The sequence below is a fragment of the Panicum virgatum genome, chromosome 2N, assembly GCF_016808335.1.
Source record: "Panicum virgatum strain AP13 chromosome 2N, P.virgatum_v5, whole genome shotgun sequence".
In the NCBI taxonomy this organism is placed as follows: Eukaryota; Viridiplantae; Streptophyta; class Magnoliopsida; order Poales; family Poaceae; genus Panicum; species Panicum virgatum.
This window is the reverse complement of record NC_053146.1, coordinates 39,220,985-39,236,024: the sequence shown is the minus strand read 5'-3', so window position 1 is coordinate 39,236,024 and position 15,040 is coordinate 39,220,985. Positions and strand designations below refer to the sequence as shown.

At 42.2% G+C, this 15,040-nt stretch overlaps 1 long non-coding RNA gene across 1 annotated transcript; it reads right to left on the bottom strand.

Moving 5' to 3' along the window:
* Positions 1 to 5,661: 5,661 nt before the first annotated feature.
* LOC120660404 lies at positions 5,662 to 7,302 on the bottom strand. Its single transcript, XR_005669587.1, has 2 exons — positions 6,843 to 7,302; positions 5,662 to 5,885 (listed from the first exon to the last, which is right to left on the bottom strand). It is a non-coding gene; the product is annotated as an uncharacterized LOC120660404 (long non-coding RNA).
* Between the last annotated feature and the right edge of the window lie 7,738 nt (positions 7,303 to 15,040).

The window sequence follows — 15,040 nt, the reverse complement described above, 5'->3', positions numbered from 1 at the left end:
TAGAGTTGGGTGGTGGCGTCACCGGCTTTTAAAAATGGTGGCTATTTCCATGGGTGATTGTCGCCGTTACCCATTCCTATAAATAAATTTTCAAGGTGGGTGAATTGTCACATAAACCCTGCTCCATTTGTAGGAGCAGGGTATCTTTTGGACCACCCTAGAAAAAATGGAGGGTCCTTACAAATTATTTTTGAGTAGTGTTGTAAAATTCTATGGGAGTATTTTATTATATTTTTAATAGTTCCTTAGTAACCAATTTCTGCCCTGTTTTTTTTTCAATTGGTCATAGTTTACTGGTTTTTATCCAAATGAGTAGTAAACAAAAAAATATTCAAAGGAGCATATCTTTACTACTACTTGGGTTTCATGTATTGAACATTCTATGTCCACCATGGCCACACGCGCGCATGCTCTTATTTTTTACTATTTTTTTATTTCCCGGTAGAGGATATGCCAGTCAAAAGCAAGGCTTTAGACATAATCAAATTTAGGCGCTATTGGCCTAATCTTTTATATTCATAAATTCGGTGTTATAAATGCACGCGAGCATCTTGTCTTTTCTAAAAAAGTACAGAGTTGTTTTTTTTGAGTGCAGAGTTGTTTGCAATTGGTCAGTCGCAAATTTAGGACGGGCCTGCCTGCAGAGAGAGAGGCCGCGTGGAGCGCTCGTGCGGGAAAAGAAATAAAGGCCCAGTTGGGCCGACCTACGCTTGGGATTTGAGAAGAGCCAGCCGGCCGAACACGCGTTTTTTTTTCATTTTTATATTTTTTAAAATTATTTTTTACAGAAATATATTTTCGATTTAAGAATTTACAGGTTTATATGCCGCCCCCTGCCGGGCGGTAGGGCCTATATGCAATTAAAATTTATGTTTTATCGCATGGAGGCCCCTACCGCCCGGCAGGGGGTAGGGGCCTCCATGCGATAAAACACAAATTTGCTATGTTTAATTGCAATACTTATATATTTGCTATGTTTGATTGCAATGATTATATTTATTTATGAATTTTGAATCTCGTGTGGCTCTATGATACAATACCACATAAGATAGAATGAACGAAATATAAATAGAACGTTAAACAAAATACCACATAACATATTACATTGAAGGTTTCATTCGGTACAACCAAATTCGACAGAAATACGCACTGCCAACTAATTAAACAAGACATAAAGACATAGTAGGCCCCCGCCGCCCCCCCTGCGGCAGGGGTATAAACCTGTAAATTCTGAAATCGAAAATATATTTCTGTAAAAAACGATTTTAAAAAATATAAAAATATAAAAAACGCGGCCGAACACACCTCCAAATGTGTGTGCAGCGGGCCCATCCTAAAAAAAGCACTCCACAGTTGGGCCGGCAAGTGTTTGATCCTGCAGGAATCCCAAGTGGAGCCATCGTGTACACCTCCAGCTCGGCTCCTGCGTGCAATAATGCCAGCACCGCTTTTCTTCTCTTTTTTTTCCCCTTTTTCTTAAGGTGGAAGGAGACCATAAGAATTTGTTCCAACGGGTTTTGTATAAAGTTTAGTGGAACGAGTTACACACACACACACACAACTTACATTGAAAAGTTTTCAAATATAGAAAGCTTCTCTCCAGAAGTTCCCATGATACCTCAAAATTTTTTAGGAAAGTTATATATCAAAGCTGCAGTGTGAGTTTATATGCAAAAGTTTATGAAGCGCAAAACAAGTTGAAGCAACGTTATACATAAAAATTGTGCGAATAAGTTATAACTCTTTAAGAATAGAAATTAAAGTTGTGGAAAAGAATAATCCAAGGCCCTGTTTGGAACATTGGAATTTAATTCCATTCTAATTATCATAATTTATGCACAAATATATTAAGCTAATATGATTATATACATAATATATTTGTATATTATTATTGGTCATATGATGGAGATACTTATGTGCTATAATTCTACACAGAGCAGTGAGCCAAAGAGCGTGCTATATGTTACGGAATAGAAACATAGCTTGGTGGTATATAGAACCAATTTTCATCTTCCATATAAGTTTATTAGGATAGAAACATAACTTGGTGGAATAATTTAAACTTTTGAAAGTGGCGGATACCCTATGTAAGAAGCGTGCTATAGTGACACTCACAAAAGTGATGCATCACACATCATCCATATACAAAAGGTGACGAGCACAGATGATGCGCGTTATATTTTATTCTACTCGCACCCCCCCTCCCGGGGAAAAGTGGCCCATCACCTTTAACATAGAAAAGGTGACACAGCTCATGAAGCCCGTCATCTATATTATATGTGACGGGCGATATATGGCGGCTGTCACATGTAATCATGTCATTGGTGACGGGCTTTGCTCTCCTCGGCATAAGTGACAGCCTTCCATAATGCCCATCACCTTTGTAGGCTACACAATTTATTAAGTAAGATTTAAATTCCTTCAAAATAAAAGGTTCGTTCCAAACCACTACTACAAAAACGATTTGTAGCAACGCCCTGATTTTTTTTAGGAGCGGATAAAAAATTGACCCGTTGCTATAAATAGAGCAGAGTCACTGTAGCAAACGACCCGCTCCTAAAAATAATCCATTTCTAGGGCGGTGGAGGAGATGACCCGCCCCTACAAATAACATTTGTGGGTGCGGATCATCCCACCATCCGCCCCTGAAAAGTTTGAAGCAAGGGGGCGGGATTAAATTCATTGGCACGGAAAGCGAGCGGCCACACTTTATCTATCTCCCTTATCTCTCTCCCTCGTCTCAGCCACATCTCTCTCCCCCCCCCCTTAACTCTTTCCTGCAGAGCAGCGGCTCGCGGGGGTGCGAGCGCGGGCACCCCTGCACACAGCAGCGGCGGCCGGAGAGGCGCAGGCACCCCTGCGCACGGCGGCAGTGGCCGGCAGGGTGCGAGCGGCTGGGAGGCGAGGCGGCTGGCTGGCGGGGTGCGAGCGGCCGGGGACCGCCGGCCGGCCTCCTGCGACGCGGATCTGGAGGCCACGGTAGCCTGGCTGGGGCCGGCGGCAGCGGAAACGGCGGCGGCGGCCCAAGATCCAGCGGCGCACGGCTGGACGCGGCGGCAGGCGCGCGCGGCGAGGGCGAGACACGGCGGCAGGCGGCGCGCTACGAGAGCGAGACACGCCGGCCGGCGGCCCGCGGCTAGACCCGTTGGCCGGCGGCACGCATGCCGTGGCGCGCGGTTGCTGTAGCTGGATTTTTTTATTTTTTTAATCGATTACTTGGGGCGGGTGATTGAGTGACCCACCTCTAGAATTGATTTCTAGGGGCAGGTGAAGGCATAGCCCACCCTTAGAAATGAGTTTTTAGGGATGGGTGTAACATCCGCTCCTGCAAACAGCTATTTCTAGCTGCGGAGAGCGGGAATGGATGCGGCACCCGTTCTTAAAGATAATTTTTTACCCGCCCCTAAAGACTCTTTTTGCAGCAGTGAGCGACATCTAAAGAAATTGCAGAGCTGCTATCGGGAATATAGCTCTCTTAGCAGGCTCTCTAACTTTTGAGTGTTTCACACCGCATTGTATTGCCTATCGTGGGTTGCTTAGCCCATATACTCCGTCTTTCACTGTAGCTTGTCAAGCTATATAATAGACACGCAAGGGAGATGTTTTGTTCTTTCGAAACATGCATGACATATTGACATGCATCATGATGAGGTTTATTTTATAAATATTGTGAAGAACGAAGATTAAACTAAGTTCATTGTTCGCATTTATGTGGAGTGGAGGGAACGAGAACTTAAAACAGATGCAGCAGGGAGGCTGGACGCCACTCCATCGAAGGATGGCCATCGTTTTGCCTGGCGATTAGCTGTACCCCTCCAGAACCGGCACCGCACTACCGGCATGGCGTTTCCCTGACGAACTATCGAGTGGCGTCTCGATCGGGCAACGTGGTCTACACGATTCTCCAACTATAGATGATAATAATGTCGTACTATGCATGTGGCAACTCAATAATTCACTTATCTTTTATTAGAGTAAGCGCGCGTGATTCAAAAAATTTAATTAGTTTAAAAATTCTAAAATGCAGTATATATTAATTAAATTAATATTTAAATTAAATTCCAAAAACATGTACCAGGGTAGACGCCATTTCTATCTCGTAGCTTAGATCGATACAAATCTATTGCAACCGAAACAGAACTGAGACAATTAAGCGGTTGAGGTTTATATGTGTTTACATGTTATTAACTCTAAACTTCGGAGGATAGCAGGAGGTTTCGCAAGACATGTTGAATAGTTCTCATGAATTGGGAAAAATTTTGGGTTAGTTAAGTGTGACAGAACCGCCAAGTTAAATGACTTAATTAAGCGTAATGGTCATTATCTGAACACATCAAGCACATTAGGTTAATTAAGTGTAACCTGACAGTCTGTTTCCAACCCACAGTCCGATCGAAATATCACCAGTAGTCTCGCACGACGGCGAGCGCAGACGGTACTAGTATGATATAATTTCACAAATATAGATAACAACATAAATAAGTACAAAAACAACTTTAAATTTAAAATTTACATAATGATAGCAGCTGAAGAGAATATAACCTGAGAGAAGGAAATTTGAATAAAAACCAATAAAACGAAACAATAACTACGAAAACGTGAGGACGTCACATCGAGCCCACCGATGCGAATCCTGGTTAGCTTCTATACCTGAAACAGGGTAAACAACAATCCCTGAGTATACTAATACTCAGTAAGACTTACCCGACTCAGTGTATACTTAGCCCACTATCTAGACATGCAAAGCTTTCTGGCTGGTGGTTTGTTTTGCTCAAAAGCATCTAATAGTGGATCCTTACTTTCAATATTTTAGCTTAAAATTCTACATAGCTTAACCATCAGCTAATATTTGCATATCTAGAGCAAACATGGTGGAGTATTAAATAACAATTCAGAGTATCCAACATCATATATAGTCCCCATTTCATATCATATTACTACGATGTGACAGAGATTAAGGCTCTCATATCCGCGAGTCACGGCGAATCGATCCGATTTAACCTTGCAAGATGGACCTAACCAACACGGCGCGTATTGGCCCCGTCGGACTATATGAGCCAACAATTCCCCTCCCCGCCTTAAACTACAGGACCGCCCCACCCTCATATGGTCAGCCGAGCCCTACGAGAGACCACCAAAAGTAAATTATGCATCCCCAATTCTCCGCGGCCACTCGACTACCCTAGGAGGTGAGTTGAAGTCCTGTACTTTCGAAGCAAGGCTGTACTAGACTTACCGGTTTCGACTACCTCCTACTCCCGGCATGCAGTTAGTACAGTTCAATCTCCGATCAGCACCGCCGACAACGGTACGGTCCTTAATCGACACAGGCGGGGCTAAGACAACCAGGAACCCTATCCTGCTGTCATACCTACAACTCATCATCATTCCCCGCCCGGTCTCCAAATTCCATTCATTCCATCTTGAATATAATAGTTCATATGATGAAATAAAAAAGCATCCTATATCTCGCGAGTAACCGGGAATTACTCGACTTCTGGAACCTCCTATATCTCGCGAGTGACAGGAAATCACTCGACTTCTACCGAGATCTATTAAGCTTAGCTGTGCTACCGACCTAACCATACTAGTATAAGACCAAGAGAACCTAGGGATCATGCAACTATGGTTTCAAACAATTTCTAAAACGTAATGCACAAATAATAAATGTATAATGATTGATAATTTAAAATAGTAGGTTATACACTGGGGCTTGCCTAAAATCCAACATTAGGTCAATGTTTGTTAGATAACACTCAGCTAGGCGAGTATCACCACACCAAGCATATACTCTTGGTTCTTTCCATCTTCTGGATATGTGCACCAAACATCATTTTCGGGTTCGGCTCCAACATCATGTCTTTCACGTGGTGCATCTATCGTACCTAAATAAGGTGCAACAATGCATATATATATGAATGCATGGAAGTGCAACCCGTAAAGCATTCATAAAAGTACAACACACTAACATAAACAGCTAGAGCTATTTAACTTAATCATCACTCAAGCATATGACATACAAGTTAACTTAAGTCAAGCCATTGCAAGCATTCACCAATCAAGAGTTAGCCAAATCTGTCTAGTCAAACAAGAGCAAGCTAAAGTAATCAACCCACACATGCAGTTACTAGACAGCAGCTTAACATGCACTTGTTTCAACAGATATCCAAACATCCATCAAAGGTGATCCTAGACTTTTTGAAAAGCCTATAAAGTTACCTACAACTTTCTTATTATCGTGAAAGCATAATTCAAATCATAAATAAGCCAAACAATGTCATCTTTTATGTCGGTTTAGAATAGGAGCAAAGCAGCACAGAGCTTTGGCTATTTCCATAGCTCGTAAACTATCAAACCTAAAATCCTGAAATTTTTACCAGTCATCAACCATCACATGAGTAACATGGCATAAAAATCTCACATTTATTTGTGCACTAAAACTGCAGTTATGAAAAAGACAAGTAAGACTAACATTAAAAACTTAACTTACATATTTCTATTTTTACAGCAAAAATTCTCTACTAACACACATCATATCATGACTACACTGCACAGATCTACTTACAAGGATTCCAAAAAGTCATCATTTGCTATTTTATGATTTTTCTACAATTTACTATGAATTTTCAAAGTTTCAGCCAAATTTTCAAAAATATCCTGCGCAGCACTATTCATATGAGTCTATGACAATGCAGAAAACCCCTGAACATGTTTCTATTGTTGTGTGGGGTCCCTGGTCGCGAGGTGGAACAGAGGAGCATGTGAAACGGTGGTTCCGGCGATTGGGGGTGCTTGCCGGCAGCGAGGAAGGGATGGAGGAGCACGAGGGACACGAGAGATACCTGTGGGGGGGCTCTGTTGGAGCTGGGGTGGCCAGAGGAGGGCCCGCGGCGGGAGCAGTGACTTGGCGGCGATGGTGGCGGCATGCTGCGGTGCTCCGATGAGGGAGGGCAGCGGTGGTCGGGCTGGGAAGCTCCAGGGAGTCGAGGGCAACCCGTTCAGAGGCTCGGCTTGGGCGGGAGATGGCCGGAGGGAGCGGATCGACGGTGAACAGAGCTCTGAGCGGAGCTTCCATGGCAGCCGGAGACGAAGGGGCCGATTCCGCTCGAGGTAGGGTTCGGCCGGGCTTGGGGAGGCGCGACAGAGGTTGAGGAGCAGGGGAGGAAGGCTTGGGCGCGAAAAATCGGAGAGGGATGCGGCCGGGGATGGCCGGAGCGGCGACGGCACGGCTCTGCTCAGTTTGGAACCAAGCAAGAAGATAGAGAAATCGATAGGAACGGGGCACCCGTAGGCTTCTGGGCACAAAATAAATATCCGGCCCTCTAAACAGTGCTACTAAATAAACATCAGCCCATATGAATTTACTCCAATACTCCAATTTGAACTTCACTGCTTTAAATTTTTGAGTGGATATTTGTAAATTGTAATTACAAATAAATTTTCAGGTTAACTTAAGTTCTTTAATATTTAAACTTTAAAAAAATCAAATTTAACCCCACGAACTTAACAACTTATTTGGCATTTAAGTATACACAATTAGTACTAACGATCATGTTAAGTCCATGATCAATTTTAATTATAAGTGATTAACATCTGGGGTGCTACAATCCTACCTCTTTAAAGAAATCTCGTCCCGAGATTTAAGCGGAGAACGGAATAGGGAGGTTCAAATTGCTAGAGGGTTCCATAGGTAGATTTTCAAAGATTCATATTAGCAATCAAAACATTTCTTCGAATTCCTAAATACCTTCTCTGCACTTGACGAAATTAAAGGCTTAGTTCCAGAGGATGCTAGTCTCTAGATCAATAAACATTTGCGGGGTGTTTGGTGGTTGAAATCTACTCTTTGCGGGGTGTTTGGTGGTTGAAATCTACTCGAAGAGGTATAACATTGCTAGATGATTTGTTAATTCCTTACTTAATAGGGTTCTGGAAGACATAAGTTTCATAGCATCCACATAGTCATTACCTGTCAGGAGATTAACCGTACCACTGTGTGAACTAATCAATTGATTTTCACACTAAAAGCTCCAGGGCTTCAACTTTTGCAGCAAGTGACTGTGGATAATATATATGGACACAGTCACCATCAAAGTCGGCTGAAAAGAGGCCGATGGACACAATCACCATCAAAGTACTAGCACTTAGTAGGATTTTGCGGAGAAGAGAGGTTCTAAGTCCAGGAAGAATCGAATTCTCAATTGGGTGGTGAATCTAGATAGAGAAGACATAAGGTAAGTTTTCCGCTCAAGGACATTCTTGCTCAAGTTGTCTATTATTTAAGTTGCACGATGCAAGATGCACTTGTTAGAATGCATGCTAGTGTACAAATACCTAGAAACTCAACCTAGACCAACCCGTTCGCGTCGTTATTCGTCTAGAGCCTACCCCTTTAAAGAACAAAACTAGAGAAAAATGATTTCAAAACTTGCACAAAAAATATGGCGATGTAGTTTCGTCCACACGCACTCAAACACCCAGTAGCAAAAAGTCTAAGTTGGACTAGATCTCGAGATTCTATATATCTTTATAGAGGAGTTTTGTAAAACTACCAAAACTCATACTATAGAATTCTGTTTTAGATTTTTCTTAAGAGTCTATTTGCAAACTGGCCTTATATCCTTTATCCATAGACCTTGGCGTACAACCATGGGGAGAGGCGTGGCACTTGTTGCCGTCCATGCTGGAGCTCTGGCGGCTGGAGTTCAAGGATGGAAGGCGCACGGGAGGAAGGAGACAACGGAGAATCCATTTGTGTGGCTTTGCGCCCCTCACGCTCCCTCATGGCGTCAGTTGACAAGTCCATCACGGAGCTCCAGCAGTGCCTCCTTCTGATCCACCACCGAGCCCGATGGAAATGGAGGAGGAAATGATGCTACGCGCGCTGATGTTTGGCTCGCCACACCACCTCCTCCACCGATCTAAGAGGCGCGCCACCCGCACGAGCACGAGCGCCTACCCTCCGCCGGGGTAACCACGAGACGCGTCTGCCGTGGGCTCCCACGCAGCGAGGCCGAGCGCCCGCGTGTCGTTGGCCAAGTGGTCGGCGGCGTGGGCCTTGGCCTGCAGGTTCTCGACATGGCCGCGGTGAAGGAGGCGGCCACAAGTAGCCTGGCAGCAGTGGCAGCGCCATTGGCCGGCGCTGGTGGGGACACGCACCGCGAGAGTTGGATGGAGAGGATTGGGGACAACGGCGCAATGGTGGAGGTCACGCGGAGAGGAGGGAAGACCCGAGGTGGCGGGCTCGCGGCAGCAAGGCCCAAGGCCGTGCGGAGCAGAGGGGGTGGAGAAGGATACGGTGGTCGCGGGCACGGGTGAGCGAGCGTCTGTTTTAGTGGAGGGGGATCGGGCGGGTAAGTGGAACATTTCGTGAGAAAAAAAAATCAATTTGTGATTTCTATAGATCTACACTTCCTCCCTACTTTTATTGGCTCTGACATATGGTCTAATTAAGAATGTGAAACGGATAGCAGATATTCGAATTATCCGATATTCGTATCTGTTTAATCATCAATATGGATATCCGTATTCATATTCGAATTTAATGTGGTAGTAATGTGGATACATCCGAATCCGATTTTCATTAGTTTTCTCTATCCGATTTCAGATTCGTATACGACAATATCCGACACTATCCATATCCGTTTTCATTTAAAAACTATTTAAAAAATTATATTCAATTTTACCACCCATATTATTAATTTTTATAATAAATATATAATATAAAAGATTAAATTTACTTTTAAATATTTTTATTTTATCTCAAAATTACTTCTATATTTTTTATTTATATATAATAAAATTATTTATATGTTTATTGCAATATATTTTTAGTTCTAATTTTTTATATATTTAATTATTAATGATAAATAAATTATTTTTAACTATATATCTTTATTATATTATTATACATTAGTTTGTACATGTATAACGATTTTATAATCTAAAACTACTAAAAAAGTAATGACTTTCAGGTGGCCGACCGTAATTTTGTGGAACCGTACGACCTAATTCCTCCGCCGAGAGACTTTATCACCGCTCAGACCATGTGTGTGGGTTCCATGAAACCTTATCTCCTCACGTCCCTCGTTCTTCTCGCCTCACCCACCAGCCTTTTCCCCGAATGCAGCGGCGAGCAACATGGACGACGACAACGACAAGGACCCTAACCTCCTGTTGCTGGCCGCCGCTAGGGCGGTGCCCGTGCTCCTCCTCCTACGTGCTCGCTCGTCGGCTGGAACTCCTGACGCTCGACACGGTACACCTTGGGCCTGAGGTAGGGGCGCGGCGGCAGCTCCCCCGCCGCCAGGGCTTGGTGGGCGGCTTCTGCACGGCCCCTCAGCGCCGCCTCGTGGGCCAGCGCCGGGCACCGCAGTTCCTTGGATGACGTTAGTTTTCCTCCTCCTCCACGTTTTCTCTCCGATTAAGCTATGGCTGCCTGATTTGGGTTATGGTTTTGGGGATTTGGGGATTTTGGTGGGCGGCCTCCGCGACTTCGACTTCGGCTTCTGCTTGTGCTTCCCGTTGACCTCGGCACACCGCCATGTCGTCCGCCGACGAGCTCTTTTGAATGACCAGATCCGCGCGTCGTTCGCCTCACCACTGTGCTGCTCTAGCAACAGCAGCCCCACAAGGACGCAGCGCGGCGCCCGGCCCTATCATCGCGGCCAGGGAGGAAGATGACGGCGGCGACAGTGGCCTTCACGCTGTGCCTGACGAGCGCGGCCGTGTCCGGCATGGAGCAGGCTGTCAACGGCGAGGAGCAGGCTGCCGCGGACACGGTGACCCGTGCGGCGTCACGCTCGCCCTCATCCTCCGCCTCGTCTTGTGTAAGCAGTACTATTATTCTATCTAGACATAATAGTATAGTTTGTTAAGAAATTTTGAAGCAATTTTTCTCAGTAAGCACTAAGCAATAATATCGTTCTATCTAGTTATCATAATAGAGATCATTAAGCAATTTTGTTGAGCATCTCACAATTTTCCCAGTAAGCAATCAGTAAAGTTCATTAAGCAATTTGTTAATTTGGGTTTCAGGAATGGAGCTTCAGTTTGGCCCCTGAACTTGAAATGGTTATCTCGTTCTTTTTCACATCATCATAAGCATTTCAGTATTTTTGCAATAGGCATTTTTGTCAAATAGTAGAAGCATTTTCATTACATTTCCTGTAGAGAAATACATCGATTACTAGAAGCATTTCATTACTTTTTAGTAGGCAAATACATCAATTACGAGACACATTTTAGTACTTTCCGATAGGCAAATACATCAAATACTAGAATCATTTTAATGTTAGAGAGTAGGCTCATACAAACCAATGATACAACCAATCCTTTTTGTGTTTTGGTCTTTGAAAATACTTCTGTCGATGTTCTAATTTTCTCATAATGTTTCACAATTTTGCTCAAGAGGTTTCAAAAAATTGCTAGACTCTAATCATGCAGTCATTGCTAGACTCTAATCCTGTCAATTAGCTTTTACTGGTATTTTCTGTATTTTCTGTAGATGCAGGGAGGTGTAGTTTGACTTTTGTTTAGAGCAGTTGAACGACAATGAATATCTTTCTATTCCATTTTTCATTAGACAACAACTTAGCTCTAAGAAAATATAAACAACGGTTTGTACTTTTGTTTATAGCAGTTGAACAACAGTGAATATCATGTATGTAGTTTGACTTTTGTTTAGAATAATTTTTGCATTCTAATTATAGCATTTCCAAATTTCAAGTGTTCCTACAGATAGTTTTTTGGATTTTCATTTCTGCAACTTATGCTAAACCAACATGCAATTTGATCATACCAGCTAAACACTTTTGTGTTTTAGATAGTAGCTTATGCTAAATCAACAAGCAGATTGTTCATTTTGTAGTCTAGCATTGTTTGAATGGTAAATATCATCACTAAAGATATGTAGTAAATATTTGTGAAAAATACTAACTCTGCATAAAGCACAGCTGAACCTAATTATAGCAGTTCTGTTAGTGTTTTTTTGATCTTGGTGAAATTGTTTTGGCACAGGTAACAAGCCTACCGTTTTGCTATTTCTTTGTCTTAAAGTTATGCTGGTGTAATTGCCCAATTTTCCAAAGTAATATGGTTTAGTAGGCAATAATGTGGTTTTGATTGTACAATTTTATATTTATAACTAGGCAAATTGATCCTTTTCATATTTTTTTATGCCATTGCTATTAAGAGGGACTAACCATGTGGCTCCATCCAAAGGATTTACTTGTATCAGGACTTCGCTTTAGCTAAGGGCCCACCTCCTTTGCTATGTTCTTCTTGTTCTATTTTGTTGCCATGGTGAGTCTACATATTCCATCTTGTAGCATATGCTAAATCAACTAGAAAATTATTCATTTTAGTTTATACTATTTGTGTTCTAATTTAAGCATTTTTGTTGACAATGAGACACCATGCCTTACCCAGGAAGTTTATAATGCTCTTATCAGATGTGAACTTAGAGGGCTTCCAAGACCGCAAGAAGTTCATGCCCATGTCAGTGATCTGTCTTCTTGAACTAGGCGTAACTATATACCATTTTTGAATTAGGCACAAGCATAATTCTTAGTTAGGCAGTAGTTTAATTAACAGAAATGTCTCATTTGTCTACTCCAGAATAACATTTTTCTTTACTTAGGCATTTGCTTATAATTTCCCCATCTTCCTACTGGTCATTTTTTGGATTTTCATATATGCAACTTGCGCTCAACCAACAAACAAATTAATCATACTAGCCAAGCATCAATCTAGGCAATAATATGTTAAGAACAAGGCTAACTCAGTGCATATATTTGGGCATTTCTACTGATTTTCATATATGCAACTCAATACATATATTTAGGTAATAATGTGTTAAGAACGAAAACAAACTCAGGACACGTTCTATGAGTTTTCCTTGCTTATTTTTACCATTAGGCAACAATGTGTTATTAGCAGGGAAGAATAATTCAAGCTCTTGGGCAATTATCTGTTATGCCTCACAATTTTCCACTATACTACAAGTTCTCTAATCAAATCATATTCATTCTAAATATTTTGCAGGTATCCAGCAGGAAAGGAAGAAGTACTAGGGGATAGAAAACAAGAGCTTGATGACTCCCCAGTCTAACAAGAAGATGGTAACTCTCCCATCTAATCCCTCCCTCTTCCCTTCCCCTTGGTCCTAGATCCGCCAATAGCAAGTCAGTTTGTCCCACCCCGATGTTCTCTAGCTGTGTAATGAGTTGCTGGGAAGCAAGTTGCTTGTGGTCGTACAGGCGATGAATGTTTTTCACCCATATTTTTGCTGTGACCTTATGTTGGATCATCGTGCAATAGATTGGTCAGGTTGCGGTTTTGCGCTGCTAATGACGATGTTCTGTGACCTCCTTGTGATCAATTGGTATATGCAGCGGCACTTGTGCTCTTGTTTGTCTACAAGATCTATGCAGTTTTTCTTGTGGCTTGATACGAGCGGGATCTTGTTCTTACCTCCACCCCTAGGTTGCATTCTTGCGAACATGATAAGCTTATAGTTTAGTTGCTGTGTTTTTATGTCACCGTGGTTGCCATGCTAGTTCATCATTTCTGTGTGCGGTATCAGCTGCTTTTGATGTGAATAGGATGGCGTGTGACTGCTTGAATGAAAGTTGTGCTTCTGACAGTATGCAGCGATTGTATTTATCAGAATTGGAAATGCTTGATAGGTTGACAAGTTCAAATTATAAGTTACCCACCATTGAAATAACAACATGTATACAGTAGTATGTGGTTTCTAGCTGCGGTAAGTCTTTTGCTATCCAGTTTGTAGTGCATTGTCATCTTATGTCTATGTTTTTTGTCTAATGTTTTGTGAAACAAATCTAACTGCAGCCGAAGCAGATCCACGAGATCAAGGACTTCTCACCGCGAGGAGGAAGGATGCCTGTTCTGTGAAGATCAAGAGGGGCAAGGATGTTATCAAGTTCAAGGTGCGCTACTCCAAGTACTTGTACACAGGAAGACGTCTTCGATGTTGAGAAGGCGAACAAGTTCAAGCAATCTCTTGCCCCAGGTTCAGACAACTTAATTCATGTGACATGTCTTCTTGATTAATGAGTGGTTTGTGGCTAAAATCAGGACATATTCTATGAGTTTTCCTTGTTTATTTTTACCATCAGGCAACAATGTGTTATTAGTAAGGTAGAATAATTCAAGCTCTTAGGCAATTGAGTCTAATCAAACCATTGTTATTAGTTAGGCAAAAGAATATTTTTGGTTAGGTAACTTTTCACTATAGAATAGGCAAAACAATGCATTTGCCTATAGCCATTTTCTGATGAGCTTTTTATTTCTGGTGTGTCTTTGTCAAAAATTAGGATAAACATGCTAGTTGTTTATCTCGTCCGAATTATTTTTGTTTGTTTGTCCTTTTTGTTATGTGTTGCATGTTAACTGAGTTGGTCCTCTTTATTTGTTGTCGCATGGCAGGTCATGAAAGCTGCTTACCCGTTACGAAAGTGTGAAGCGCAGAAACCAAATTTATGATTGTATAAGAGTCATGAATAGCTAGCTTTTCCTGTGATGTTTTGGATTTTATTGGAGGATGGGAGGCAAACCTATTTGTGTAAATAGCATATTATAAAACCAAATTACTAGATTTATGATCTTTGTAGTTTAGAATCTTGTCTTGTAATCATATGTACATTCTGGAAAAAAATGCATGCTTCGTTTCATGCAGTTTTCTAAATTTTTGAATTATCCTTGGCAATGTTTTTGAGTTGCAGCGGCAGTTTTATCTAAATAAGGAAAAGGATAAAAATCTGTTATCTTTGTTGCCAAAAATGGAGAGGCCGTACGGCCGGCCTACGTTAGCTGCATCCTAAAAAAATAGCTAAATGTTAGCACATATATCAAGTCAATATCCGAATTCGAATCCAAGGCATCCGTTTTGCATTCATATCCGAGAATATCCGAATCCGTATCTATCGTTGTCCAGACCCGGCGGCCTGGCACCAACTAGTGATGATGTTGTGTGGTTCCTAACCCTAGATTGTTGATGCAAGGGTACCCTAGATGG